A 14,681-nucleotide genomic window follows, 5' to 3' on the forward strand; every position below is an offset into this window, starting at 1 on the left:
TACTGATTAACATTGGGTGATGAGTACATGGGGGCTTATTATATTATTCTCTCCAAATATGTATGCTTTCCCTAATAAAAAAATTAAAAAATAAAAAGACGTGTGTAGATTGGTTGTAGTTTGGTAGAACAAGAGGGTTTTGGGTTTGAACAACACATTTATCACTTAATATCTATGTGACCTTGGGCAAATTACTTTCATCTCAGAGACACAATTTCTCAGTCTTAAAATGAAGCTTACCTTGCAGACACTTACCTCAAAAAGCTGTAAGTAATGAAGTAACATGTGTAAGTATCCAACACAGAGCACTGTACATGCTAAGTTTTTTTTTTTTTTTTTTTTTTTTGAGACGGAATCTCGCTCTGTGGCCCAGGCTGGAGTGCAGTGGCGCAATCTCGGCTCACTGCAAGCTCTGCCTCCCGGGTTCACGCCATTCTCCTGCCTCAGCCTCCCATGTAGCTGGGACTACAGGCACCAGCCACCATGCCCCGCTAATTTTTTTGTATTTTTTAGGAGAGACGGGGTTTCACCATGTTAGCCAGGATGGTCTCGATCTCCTGACCTCATGATCCACCTGCCTTGGTCTCCCAAAGTGCTGGGATTACAGGGGTGAGCCCTGCGCCTGGCCTTTTTTTTTTTTTTTTTAACAAAATTGCTAGCTATTATTATTAGAAGGCATAAATGATTTCTGCTTTCATTTACTTGCTCTTGAGACCTAGCCTAGAGATAACTTTCAATATTCAGATTAATTCAACTTTGGCTAACAGCCAAAGATGAATGACATAGGTAAGCCCTCTATGTACATGGTCTTCTACTGAGCACCTCTTTGGAAGAATGTCAGCTTTCCCAGTTTCTCCTATGCCATTGGTGACTTGGATCTAGATCACTTTCCCCTGTCCTCTTCCAGTTCTCATGGATTTCTTCTAATACCCATACCAGCAATTCTGGCCAAGGCCTCTTGTTTTAAGAATGAATCATATGCCATTTTTTATTATTCCTTGTATAGCCACTTTATCAAAGTATTGGCTATATTATTCTCTCATCACTGCTGCAAACATGCTGTATCATGCCTCCCTTCCCCATCCCAAGATGGTATCTTGGGCTGATTTATATTTTTTCCATCACTTGTAGGTATCAGAAAAGTGGTTGTTTCTAGATATTAAAAAGTTTAGTCTAATTTAAATATAAATTTCCACTATACCAATTCAGTCTTTCCTTAACTAGGATTTCAATCTAGCAGTGGGGAGAGGGGGTAATATGTTCTTTAGTCCTGTTGGCTTCCCTCTTGTATTACTTGCTCTGCTGCTTCTAGGGAGGGGGCAGAGAAGGGGACTATATAGGAAATGGACAAGGTCCTACTTGGCTGGTGCCTGCGTAATCTGGCACTCTGTGAGTCAGATGCCCAAATGCTTTGCCATTATCCTGTGGTGTTTGAGGACTCTTTAACAACTCCTGACTGGGAAGTTCCAAACTCCACAATTTATTGATGGGTCAATGTACAGTTGACTTACTGCTCCACCTATTCTGCTGGCCTCAGTGATACAGCTCTCCAAAGGGGACTTAGACATGTATCAGACATGATTTCTTCCCTCAAGAAATTTCCAATTTTATGTGAGAGTTGGCATGTATACAGTGATTATGTGTTCAGATGTGCTAAGAGGACTGAGAAGTAACTTTTGGTTGCACTCCCTTAGGATGACTGGGTTAGGATATCTAAGTAAGGTTCAGATTTTAATAATCAGAACAGCTCCTGCAAAGTGATTTCCATAGTCCTTGAAGAGAACTCATCTCTGTTCATGAGTTCAAGAGCTTATCCAAGACAGAGTACCTGTGTTTGCATGCATATATGGGTCTCTTTAGTTTCTCCTGTTGGTCTTACTGTCCTTACTCACATTGTTTGGGTCTGTATATGTATGCTGATTCCTGGAAGGGAAGTCCCAGTTACCCTCATAGGCTTCTCTTAACCGCAGTAGGATGAAAATCTTATTTCCAAAGCTTCCTTGCTAGAGCAAACACATGAGCTTGACTGTGGTTGCTTTTGTTTCCACAAGGGTCTCTTTAGAAGCCAAGACATGCTCACACCACTGAGAAATGGCTGTGGGCTCAAGTTCTACAACCACAGCATAAGAAATCCAGAGGCAAATTTAAACGATACAGATGTGTCTCAAACCTTCCATAATTTAGGCTTTTCCTTCCGGATTATTTTACTTCAAAATCATTTTTTCAATTTAACTGTGAAGACCTAGTTATCATAGATCTATCATTCTATCCCAGGACCTACAGGAGGGGTGGGGAGAAGACAGGTGACATATTTTAGCAGATATAACCTTAATATAATAATTTGCAGAAGATCAATAATTTGATTATAAATTACCTTTTTTAATCTAAAATTCTAAAGTTGAATGATATGAACAATAAATTTTTTATTGTCACATGCTATTATGCAATCTGTGAAGTATGTTCACAATATCTCGTAACTACAAAGGGTAGGTTATATCATACTGATTCTCACATGAGGAAACTAAAACTCAGAGAAGTTAAGTAAGTCTTCCACAGCTACACACTATGATGCCTAAAGCACAGGTGTGATGCCTAAAACACACATTTAATGACTACTAAGTTTGTGTACTTTCTATTACATAGTTCAGCTTTTGTCTTTCTAAAGCAGTTTTTCTAACTGAGTTCTTCAGAACAACAATGAAATGTTGATAAGTATATTTTCACATAAGTTTCCTATACAAACAGGTTTGGAAATATACAATTAATCAAAGCTAAACAGATTCAGTGGTCTTTATCACAGGACCACTCAGACTTATTATTAACATGAAAATGAGCACTGGGAATATCTAAGAGTGGGATGTAGTAAGCATTTTCCCCCAAAGAAGTGTTTCAAAAAACTCTTTATTTCTATAAAGATATATTTCCAAAACCCTGATAGGTATTCTTACCACCAAATTTAAACCATCCTGCCTTTCAATTATGCACTTGATCTAGAATGAAGAAATTTCAATAGGCCTTCCTTTTTAATGCTGTCTTGTAAGTAATGATTTGTTATAAAGTTATTACTCTTAAATATTTTGCTTAAAACTATCCAATCTATTACAGTACCTTGAACATACTGTGTATATATCACGTATGTGTGTATGTACGTATCTATATATCTGGATGTATGTGCATCTCTACCTCAGCCCTACCTTGAGTACCATTCTGTGCACTTGGTCAATCTGCATTAGTGCACACTTCTACAAACACTCAGCAAATGAAGGTTCTGATAGGCTAAACCTGATCTGAACATGTTCTGCAACATGTGTTGTGTGTATGGCCTCCCTTTTCTGCCATTTATTTGGTGTTATTTGAGAACCATTTATTTGATAAACAAAAGATATGCAAGTGATATCTTATGCAGATCCTGCATAAGAGTTGAGGTATAGGTGTCTCCTGGAGTGTTTAACAGGTGCTCAGGGCACCTTGGGGGAAAAGTTAATGGAAAAAAGAGGATAAAAATCAGAAGATAATTAAGCGCTGTCAGATGTCCTCTGACATTATTTATGAAGAGCACCACAGAATCACTGGAGTGGGGGAGGACTGTTCATCAACTGAACATTAGTCACTAGAGGCTCTAAAAACTTTAGCAGAAGACGTGTCTTAAGCAAATGAAAGAGGTTTTCTAAACAGATGCAGGAACACAGGCCTAAGCTAGGGCATTGATTCAGTTAGCACACGCTTTCTAGGACTGCGCTCACCATGCTACCTGGGATATGTGTTATGTTACCTATTATTTAACTATAAGCCAATTAGGAAGATATACTTGGAAAAAATGCAGCAGGACACCTAGAACATAGCCAAGGAGAAATGGTGAAATGTAGACTGAGAAGGTGGTCAGAAAAGATAAGATGTGGGCAGGAGAGAAGATTGGGGTGTGCAGGGGGAGAAGGAATTAATTATGTTCCAAGCTCTTTCAGGTGCTATATACACATTACTATACTAGGTCTTCAACATTCATATAAGATAACTACATTATCCGTATTTTCACCAGTGAGAAAATAAACTCAAAAGATTAATTAGAACAATAACCCTACTCAATTCTATGAATCATCCAGGAGTTGTCCTATTATACAAAGAAACCTCAGAATTTAGGTGCAAGTTTTGTAGACTTCAAAAAGAGAAAAAGACGTCCTTTTTTATCTACAGATTAGAAATATGCTGGAAATTTCCCAGGAAACTGGGTAGGAAATAGAGGAAGACGGGGGGAAAACCTGAAGGAAATTGAAAAGGCTCTTTGAGGAGTTAAAAACAATAAGGCCATTTTGGATTTTATGTGTGTGGGGGTGGGGGAAACGTGGAGAGGGGCTAGAAACATTGTTTTTGGTTCAGTAGGAAACAGCAGTTGGAAGGTATCTTTTCTTTATTGTAAAAGCCTGGGAGAAAAGAATGAAAGAGTAGCTCATAGGAGACTCTTCCCACAGACACACATTGAATGATTAGTCACGAAATGGTTTGGAAAAATAGAGGAGGTGTGGGGAGAGTATCAGATAGAAATCCTGTTTTGGGAAAGTATTAAAAGATAGAAGTATCACAGTATAATATTTAACCAAAAAAGCGGGGCTCCTGAAATGTTTTTTATTGAAGTTCAGTGATCAACTGTGAGTGCAGGTTGGGGGAGAAGGGAAACATGTTATTTAGCTACACTGAACAGTAATTCATAGATAATAAAATATATCCAATAAGGAAATAAACTCAAAAATTTCCTTTCAGTTCCATATTCTGGACTCAATTTTATGCTGGCATTATATACTAGGGTGATGATGATAAAGTAAAGGCATAATGGAAAGGGGATGCATTTAAAGAAGGAATAAGAGAAAATTTGAAGTCTTAGTGCAGGGATTTATTTCATTCTGAAATAATTCTGTGCATCCATACCACCTTTTCATTTCACTTGACTTAAAATTGCATTTATCTGTCTTCTCCATTAGGCACAAATTCTTGAAGGCTGGGATTGTATCTTACTTAATTTTGTTCTGCAGTGACTACACAGAGCTTGGCACACTTTCTCAATAAATCTAAGTTTTATAAGGTAGGGTAAGCACCATAAAGTGTTCATTATTTGATTCCTTATTTAGAAGTTCTGCAATGAATGGAGATTGCTTCAACTCAGTGACCAAAGTGGTTTATGAGCTATTGATTTCTGATTAAAGTGATGCTAATGATAAGGATAACTATTATTTATTGTACCTTTTCAATAATAAGCCATTATATTCTTTACATATATAATCTTCTATTTTCTGTTCAAGAATCCTGTGAATTACTATTAGAAACTGAGGCTGAGAGTTTAAACAATTTATTCAAGGTCACAGAACTAATAAACTGTGGCCCTGGGAATTTTTGTCTAAGTATTAATATACCTAGCTTAAAAACTTTTCTCTGAGCCAACTGAAATCATGGTTAGAAGTTTTCCCATTCACAAACTAAAAATGAGGAAAGACTAATAGTTTAGTGGTTTTCATCTCACTCTGGAGAATGAATACCTTTATAATCATTTAAAAGAATAACAATTTTATACATAGGATTTAAGTTTACTTCACAATTTCCTTTCATTTTTCATAAAATTTTTCATATTAACAAGAAAGCAAAAAACATCAAGCACTTTATATAAAGTTACAGAAACTCTTGAACTTCTGGAATTAACAAAATTGATAGTCTTCCATTAACTCATAATATCAAATGCCAAAAATTTCAGCAAACAGAACTTGCTAATTGAAAGTGAGCCTTGTGCAGCACTACTTGATACATTAAAAGCAAAATATTATATTAATAAGCATTTGACTTTGTTAATAATGCTTAATGGGTCTCCAATGGGACATTTTACTCAAAATTTAAAATTGGACTTCAAGAAATCAGAAATAAACACGCTAATCACAAATTACTAAAACCAATGCAAAATATAAAACACTAGTCTCCTGTAGCACCAGCGTTTACTATTTCTAGAACTCTTGAACTGCAAAAAGATTCTAAAATATAAGATAACAGAAATATTAGGATCTGTTGATTTACATTAGAAAAAATTCACCCAGGTTTCAAAGTACATTTAACATGTTAATGATTTGCCAAAAAAAAAAAAAAACTATTTACATAAAGCTCCTCAAAAGTTCATAGTCTTTCAGAGCCTAAGAAATAATAAACAAAATCCAGAAAAAGGAGGGAAAAAATATACTTAAAAAGTGAGAGATTTCTATTTTCAGAAAAGTACTATATGGGCAACAATGAATAGGATTCATTCTATGGATCGATAATAATTGCAGATAAATTTAACTGATTTGTTAACACTTTGCCTTTTATAAGCAATGCCTCATAAAAATAAAATCTTTTTTAAGTAAAAGAGATCTACTTTCTACAAAAACTTCAGTAATTATTGTATTAGGTACATTGAGCTTGAAGACCATTTGGTGAATGAGAGTACTCCAAGTCTTAATTGTAATTTAGAACAAAAGGAAATAGAATGCTCACCTGGAAATAATCCAGTAAATCCTTGGAATTACCATGCATTAAAAAAAAGAATAAACAATGGATGGTTACACAGCAGGTCGTCTGTGTTAGGACTGCAGTAAATAAAGTAAAGAAGTGGAGAAATCCAGAGAAAAGTGTAAGAATTGTGAAAATTACCCAATCTGTATGCTTTAAGTTAGCTGATAGGGGTATAGAACAGCTCTTGAATGTATTCACAGGCACCTTATGATTAAAGTGTCAAACCTCTTTGAAGATTCCTCAGTAATTTACTATTCCATTTCTGTTTCATTCATTAAATAGTTTCTAAAGCATCACCAAGACCCTTCCATTAGTAAAATGTCTCAATGATTTAAGCTGGGAGCAAAGCAAACTATTTTGATTCATAAGTTATCTTTAGAAACAAACTGTAAATGAGAAATGCAATGCTGTGGTCCTCTCACAGTGTGAACATGTTAAAATGATTCCACAGCTCAAGAGAGCATGATCTAACTGGAGCACATAGCTACCACAGTCTAGATTTATATTCCCTCTTTTACTTATCAATATTCTTATTCTTGTAAACAGGTAAAAATACTTTATCTTTTTACTTTTTAAGAGAAAAAAGGATACACATGTAAATAGATTTTAAAGCACTCTTAGAGGTATTAATATAATGCTTTAATATCTTTACAAAAAATAAATTATAATTTTTTTGAGATAGGGTCTCGCTCTGTCATTCAAGTATAAAATAAGTTTTAATCTAGTTTTTTTCGTTACTAACAAAGATACTTAAATGTTAATTGTGCACATGGTTTCAGTAGAAATTTAATTTTTGATATAATTAACAAGGTACATGCAACTGATTCTTATTAGAACAAATATTTAATTGACAAATATTGAGTTTCCACTATAAAAGACATTGTACAGATATTGTGGAAATATTTTAAAAGGTCATTAAAATCATTGCTTTTCCAGACAGTGAATTCATATTGTAGGGGTGTCTTTAAGATAAAAAATTTCCTGAAGATACTATTTTAAAACATAGATTGAAGGGATGGATTAGGTGACTTATATGGATCTTGTCCAGCTCATATATTCTATTAATCATATGAATTAACCATTGGGATAGTAAAAATATCAATCATTCTTTAATATATCTCTGTATCATTTGATACTTTAGGAAAATTAATATGTTTATATTCACTATACATAATGAAGATGGACATTGTCAATTTAGATTAATTAAATGTGATCATTTCTGTGAAGAGAGCCTTCCTATTTTCCTAAATAATCACTAATTTTAGGAGCATAGAAATCACTCAAAGAAAAAGACCTTGAGAACGGTGAAAATATATTGCTGTTATCAATTAGGAAACCATATGTTTGATACTGATGCCGAACTGTTATTCTGTGAAACTCCCTAGGGAGCTTCTCCACAACGTTTGGAATTCATAGCTACATGCAACCCAGATAGAAAATCTATAGCTTGCCCAGGACAATATTCCTGATGCTGTAATCCTATCACACATGACTCACATGTAATGGGGAGGTGATTCACAGTGTGGTAAATCAAAGCAGGGCACATAGCAACTACAAATCTCCACATCTCTGCAAAGGCTATCTGGTGTTCAGAATACTCTGGAATGGGTATTCTGCAAGGGTATATGAATGCGTATATCAGCAAGATCAGGTAATGTCTAACTAACCCAAGAGCATTCGTTAGAAACAGACTCTATCCAAGACAGAGCTCATCCCAATTCAGTAAAGATTTACCAACAGAGGAGTGGTTAAATTAAATTGTTAATTGGTAAAGATGTTGAGAAACTCACCACTTTGCTTCTAAAAAGCTTCAACAACTTCCAGGAGTAGTTACCTACTCTTTGAAATGAGAAAGAGACTCCAACTGGGCCTTCCTCTGGCCTTGCATTCCAATCATCAAGCTCCTCCTTTCCTAATGCCTCAGCTTTTTTCAGGTAAGAATCCTTAGCATTTCCCCATTTGTGGTAGTTGTGAGTATCTTTCTGAGTGCCTGGGAGGTTACATTTTTGGAGAAGAAACAGGAAGGCCCAGACTATCTTTAGGAGTCATATTATGTTATTGTATAGGCACTCAGGGAATTTTTATGGAAGAAAGGGAGAAAATGAGGAAGAAATGGAGAAAGCAAAAGAGGAAAAAAAGGAGAAAAAACAGGAGGAAGGTGGGAGGGCCAGTTAGGCGGGTCATCTTGTCTGCTTTGCAGCCCTCATCCAGCAAGATGAGAGCAGAAACTGCGCAAGAATAAAACAAAAGATCTGCCTGAGGAAAAGCTATGCAAATGCTTTAAAAGCTTTAAAGGAAGAAGAAGCTGCACTACTCTCCTCTATAGCACAACTTCAGGTTAAACCAGTCAAGCCTTCTTCCTTCGGTCTTTCTGTCCCTTCCCTTTCCCTTCTCTGTAGGTGGCTTTATCTGGAGGATTTCCAGGAAGGCTGGAGACAGGCATCTCTAATTTGGGTTCTGCCTCCTAGGAGCCAGAGGAGAGCTGGCAAAGTCCACTCTGGGAACCCTGCAGCTTCCTCACTCCACGAAGTCCTAATCTCTGCAGCTGCAGTGGTTTTGGAGGAGGATAGATGGGGAGAAAAGTGGGAATGTAACTGCAGTGTCTTTGAAGGCTGGATTCCCTGAAGGATTTTGGGGAACACAGCAGGGAAAGGATGGAAATGGGCCCTGGGCAGTTCTCAAACAGGAACTGCAGATTCTGATACGCTAGTGCTCCCCGCAAATGCCAAGGATTCCAAAGAAATTGTCTGAGATGCAGAGGAGGCCAGAAAAGCCAGACTAAACATCTAATGAGGTGGGGATATTAGAGGTAAGGGGCAATAAAAAAGAGAGAGAAAGAGACCTTACAAGACAAAGAGAGGCAAGGAAGAGAAATGAGGTGGTATAAAAGGGACCCCTAGAGACAATCTCAAAAGATGTGCTGGAGAGCAGACAGTTATTTATTTGAAGTCTGCAGCAATGTCACTGAGACTGCTGAAAATGAAAGAGAGAAGAAAACATTTCCACTCAACATTACTTTTTAATTGTTTATTCCATAGACTAGAAGTTAATTGACTTTTCTCTAGATCCATGGTTCTGGGCCTCAGTTTCCTCATCTACAAAGCAAGGGGTTTGGACTAGATACCTTACAGGGTCTCTGCCTAACTTGATCCTCTCTGTCAACCTATGAGCCAGGGACTCCAAGACCAAGCATTTATCAGTTTTGAGACCCAATTCCTCCCTTTTTCCTCTACCACCCCTCTTTATCAATGCAGTGCCAACACCTGTACCATTCATCGAACTGATGCCAATGCTCAATGATGACAGGGAGTATGGCTCAATTATGACAAATGATTAGTCCTTCTGCCCTGGAGTAAGGAAAGAAGGAATAGACGAGGCAGTATGATTTATACTGTGGATTTCCAATGAGAGGTTCTTCTCGAATTTTCAATTACAAATTTCATCCATTTAAATAAATTATAAATTCTTTTGAGGGGTTCCAAATGGTTGGACTGATCAAAGGGCCAAAGAGCCCTATTTGATGGCCCCCACACCCGATTTGAGGGAAAATTTATTTCATTTCATCCCCAAAATTGGATTTGTTTATTTCGTGGAAATCCAGCATGCACTAGCCATAGTTTTTTCTCATCTTTCTGCCTCATGCCCATTCTGCCAACCTGCTTCAATGCAGCATTTTCTGGGGTTATTAAACACCCAAGGCTTAATGAGAGTGCATTCATGAGTAAGTTGTTCAATGATGCAGGATCATCCCCTACTCCCCCCCACCACACACACACAAACACACGTAGGCAGTTTAAATGATAGTGGGGGTAAAACGTGTTTTCACAAGAGTTTCATTTTAAATTTGTCTCAACCTGAAATTCCTTTAGAAATTAAAATAAATATTAATATGTAGAAATAAAACTCCCCAGCTTATCTTGCCTTCAACTGGAAAGTGATACACAAATAGTATGTACTTAGTGTTTTCCACAACCACCACCAATTCTATTTTATTTTAGTTTCCAAAATACGGACAGGAGGGCAACTCTAGAAAAATGGATTCCCACTCTGGCATCTCACAGGGCACTGATCAGGCAATGCTGAGCACTCATCATTTCCACCACGCAGGGAGCATCAGCCTCTCCTCGCCCCTTCCACATACACATTCTTGTACCCCTGAGGGTATTCAGCATTCTGATTTCCACCCGGGGTTTGACCTTGCAAAGACCCTTCTTCCAGTTTCTGGGCAAGGAACAACCCATTTTAACTCAAAACACAAAACGACCTTTTATCCTTTAAAGAAATACTACCAAATGTAACACACCTTGATTTACGTTTTTTAACCCCAGATTCCGGATGGCGAACACAGAATGCAAAGGCAGGTAACTAGTTTGGGTCTGACAGTCCCCATTCAGCGACCGAGCCTGTGACTCCGTTCAAAATCGACAGTGCGGTAGAGCATCTTTCCCTTTTCTGCCCATTCACCATTGTGACAAAAATCAAAGACGAAAAAATTATCTACTCATTTCTGAATACTGAGAGAAATGTGCTCATTTTGCGCCTGACTCAGTGGATCTTAAACACTAACATCCCGCTCAGAGATCAACCATGATTTCCACACCAATCTCATCCACTCAGTTTTACTTAGCAAACACCTTTGCTGCCCTTCCACGGTGAGAAAAATGGTGCACCAATCCCACGGATGACAGGTTGCTACTCGACTGCACCCGCTCAATAGTTTTATCAGCAACCGGAAAACTTCACAATCGGTCAATTAGCTACTTAAATCTGTCTAAGACAAACTAAGAAAACATCTCAGTTTCACCTGTCTTAAATCTACGCTAAGACAATCCCCCAAACACGCCGCATATAAACACTCCCCCTTCCCCCACCCCCAATATTCCAAAAGATCCCCCATGGACTAAAAGCACATTCAGATCGCCAACATTAAGCAAGGCAATTGTCCCCATGCATTTAGACGCATCTATGCAAAGCAAAGTATGTGACAATAGCCAAAGCATCTCTCTGACAGTTGGATGCACTACACATGCAGAAATGCAACGAAGACTGTATTTTCCACTTACAGTTACAGCGCTGCGCACGGTCACTTAACGAAAATGATAAAACTCAACAGTTCTTTTAAAAAAGGTATATTTAATTCGGGTAAAAGCTTAAGCCGTCTCTGTGTGTGGTTCTCTCTCGCTCTCTTTTTCTCTGGAGCTCTGGGCTGCTTAAATCCCTCTTGGATCGCGCCTTGCAAGCCCAGCCGCTGCCGCAACACGCTCGGGTAAATCTCTGCTGCAGATTGGGAATCCCATAGAAAACCTAGGGTCCCTGGACCAGGATGCGCAGGCGCGCGAGCCTCCGCCTCTCCAGGCACCCCCTCCCCTTTCCTCTCTTCCCTCCTCCCCCAGCTCCGCAGCCCCAGCTAGGAGAACTCGGGAGCCTGTGACCAAAAGCCGCCTGGCGATGGCGCATGCTCAGTCGGAGGGGCTCGGAGTTTCCGCGGGTGGATTTCACGTCTCCAGATTTTAGCAGAAACTCAAAAGGAAAGTAGATAGGAAAAGGGAGTCCGGCTACCGGAGCAACCCGCACCTGGACCGGCGCGAAGGAGTGCGGGTTGGGCTCGCCACGCCCCGTGGTTACCGAACCTGGTGGCTGAAGGCCGAGGCCAGAGATGGAACACTTGGAGCCGCTTTTCCCGGTGCTTTCTGTCCTAGCCGACCCCCGGCCCACCCTTTGTTAGACTGTAAGGTGAAGGAGAAAACTGCAGAAATCTCCGAAAGAAGACTTCCCAGCAAGCTGTGAGCACGTCTACCTGGCTTAGTGAAGGAACGGTTATGGTGGTCATTTTGTCATGGGCCATTTCATCCGAGGGTCTTCTGCTAGAAGTATTGGGAGCCGGGTCCTCCAGCACCAAGTGCCCCGGACAGTCTCGGTCCAGAAGGGCGTTGAAAAAATGTGTGTTAAAGGGAGCTGGGATCCGAGGCTTCTGGCCCTGTGTACCCTGAGCCAAGCGCCTTCTGTATGCACTTAAGTGTTTTTAACATATGCTTTGCGTCTGGGGTGGGAGGGGGTGGGGTGAAAGGGCGGGAATGAACCATTTTGCGAATCCACGTTTAAGGGCTCTGATTAGGCCATCTTATAAAGCCCCCTTTGTGTCCTTGAACAACTAACAGGTTTGCCAGCCCTCCCCCGGCTCCCCATTGGCCTGCCAAAGCCTAGAAGGCTTGGCAAGGAGTAGTGCCCAATAAATGTTTGGTCGGTCGCTTCCCTACCAGAAAAGCAAGGAGAATTCCCAGATGTTCCCAACCAGACCAGTTTTCCTCAAGTCTCTATGTTGTACATGAACTCATTCAGCAATTACTCATTGAAGCATTTGCAAAACTATTAGACATTCCTTTATGCTTTGGGAATAAGTGCGGTTAACAAAACCCCCTCCTGGGCTTTACATTCAGGTGGGAGTTTTGTTTTCAAGGGAGGGAAGTTCTGGGGGCGCGATGAAGATGGAGGTTCTCCTTAAGCAGAGCGCTGTACAGTTTGCACAGCGTCTTCACACACCTTATCACGTTCAGGAAAACTATAGAGTTGACCTACCCTTCGGTGCTGGGGACACCAAGAGCGTCTCCCGTGGCAAATGAGCTCTAAATTGACAAATCTTCAGCTGCTCCTGGTTCCAAGTCGAGGAGTCCAGCTTTGAACAAACTTGAGACTACTTAAGTGGGCACCAGGAGAAACTCTGCCAGACAACTCTGTGGCTATCGACATGCTAAGTGAGGGCCTCAGGTAGTGATGCCTAAGCCTCCTTCGCTGCGAACCTAGCCAGCCCAGAACCCAGGAACTGGCTTCCCGGGCGGGACGCCTCGGGAAGGTTGCACAGAGGGGGAGCGCGCTCACGGGACTCCCGGGACACCGCCCGCGGCTGTCCCCTCTCTGCAGGGCTCTTCCGCCAGTGCTGGTGACCGCGGAAACCCGGAGCGCGGAGTCGCGCGGACCAGGGCGCGCGGCCCCGGCAGGCTGCGGCAGCCAAGCACGTTTAGAATCTGGCGGGCGCCAGCCCTTCGCTCTGGAGCCGCAGTGCGTACTGCGCTGCGGGGCTCCCGGGCGCGCTGGGCTGCTCCTGTTTTCTGGGACTGGCAGGGGGAGTCAGTCCTGAATAAGTCACTTTTTCTTTTTAGCTAGAAAAACGACCTTCAAGGCTTTCAAAATCTCGTCTTTGGTCGATTTCCCCTACTACAGCATTTTACGCTGGGCTCTGGTTTCTCTCTAGAGAACAGCCTCTGCACTGTAATCTGCATCAACCCAAATGATGATGCCATTTCTCCGCTTCAACGAGATGTACCTATTTATTGCACCCTGGAGGTCTCTTTCGTGGCGGTATTCGATTTTAGATAACTTACTTGCAACTTGTGTTTAGGAAAAAATGTACACTGATACTTTAAACCATGCTCTGTTGTAGCGTACGATTGATACCGACGCGTGCGCTTTTGTAAAGTAGCTTTGTCTACGTGGGCGGGCAGATTTTTTAAAGTTCCATTTGCACTGCAGGGCTGTTTGCGTCCTAAATGCGATATTGTAATGTTTAATATCCAGCTATTATGTAGCTTTATCTTTTTCAGCTTCTAATATTTTGTTGTTGTTTAATTTTTTTGGCATGCTTTTTAGTCGAGTTGTATATACGAAGTCACAGTAAGAAAGCCAATTCTAAGACTCCTAAGGAATATTATCATTTAAATTCAGAAGGCAAATCCCCTCTTTAGGATGGGAGAATGTGCTTGAAGGGAGGAATGTGGCAGGGTCCCTAAGAAGTGAGGGAGCCCGCTGTTCCTCCTTCAGGCATTTGCGGATGGCACTGGTGATTACAAAAAAGCGGAGATTGCGCTGCCGGGCGCTCCTGTGGTAGAGGGACTGGAACACTGCCCCATGTTGAGTGAAGAATGCCATCAGCTTTACCAGTTGTCCCGTTACCTAAAGCCACGTCCCCAACTCTACAGCTTTCACACCCTGGATTTTTTGGGGGGGGAGGTGGGGGGATATAGAGGAGAAGGAGGAAGGTGCTGTAGGTAGGGGCTTGTTTCTTTCTTCCTGTGTATCTGGTAGAATCCTCAATTAACCAGAAAAAACTGAAGAGCTATTTTTCTTCCTTCAGTTGCAAATTATGTTCTTTATAGAAATTTCTA

At 40.4% G+C, this 14,681-nt stretch overlaps 1 protein-coding gene across 2 annotated transcripts in view; it reads right to left on the minus strand.

Annotated features, from left to right (window-relative positions):
• Window positions 1-11,922, minus strand: part of VSNL1 (visinin like 1) — a 115,678-nt gene extending 103,756 nt beyond the window's left edge. The window contains exon 1 of one of the 2 annotated variants that reach the window (XM_055254174.2): window positions 11,586-11,922. The gene's annotated coding sequence lies outside the window, so the exon portion shown is untranslated. The remainder of the gene's footprint in view (window positions 1-11,585) is intronic. The other variant, XM_055254173.2, reaches the window with a different exon arrangement.
• Window positions 11,923-14,681: the final 2,759 nt, after the last annotated feature.

The sequence above is a fragment of the Symphalangus syndactylus genome, chromosome 18 (genome assembly GCF_028878055.3).
Source record: "Symphalangus syndactylus isolate Jambi chromosome 18, NHGRI_mSymSyn1-v2.1_pri, whole genome shotgun sequence".
Lineage (NCBI taxonomy): Eukaryota > Metazoa > Chordata > Mammalia > Primates > Hylobatidae > Symphalangus > Symphalangus syndactylus.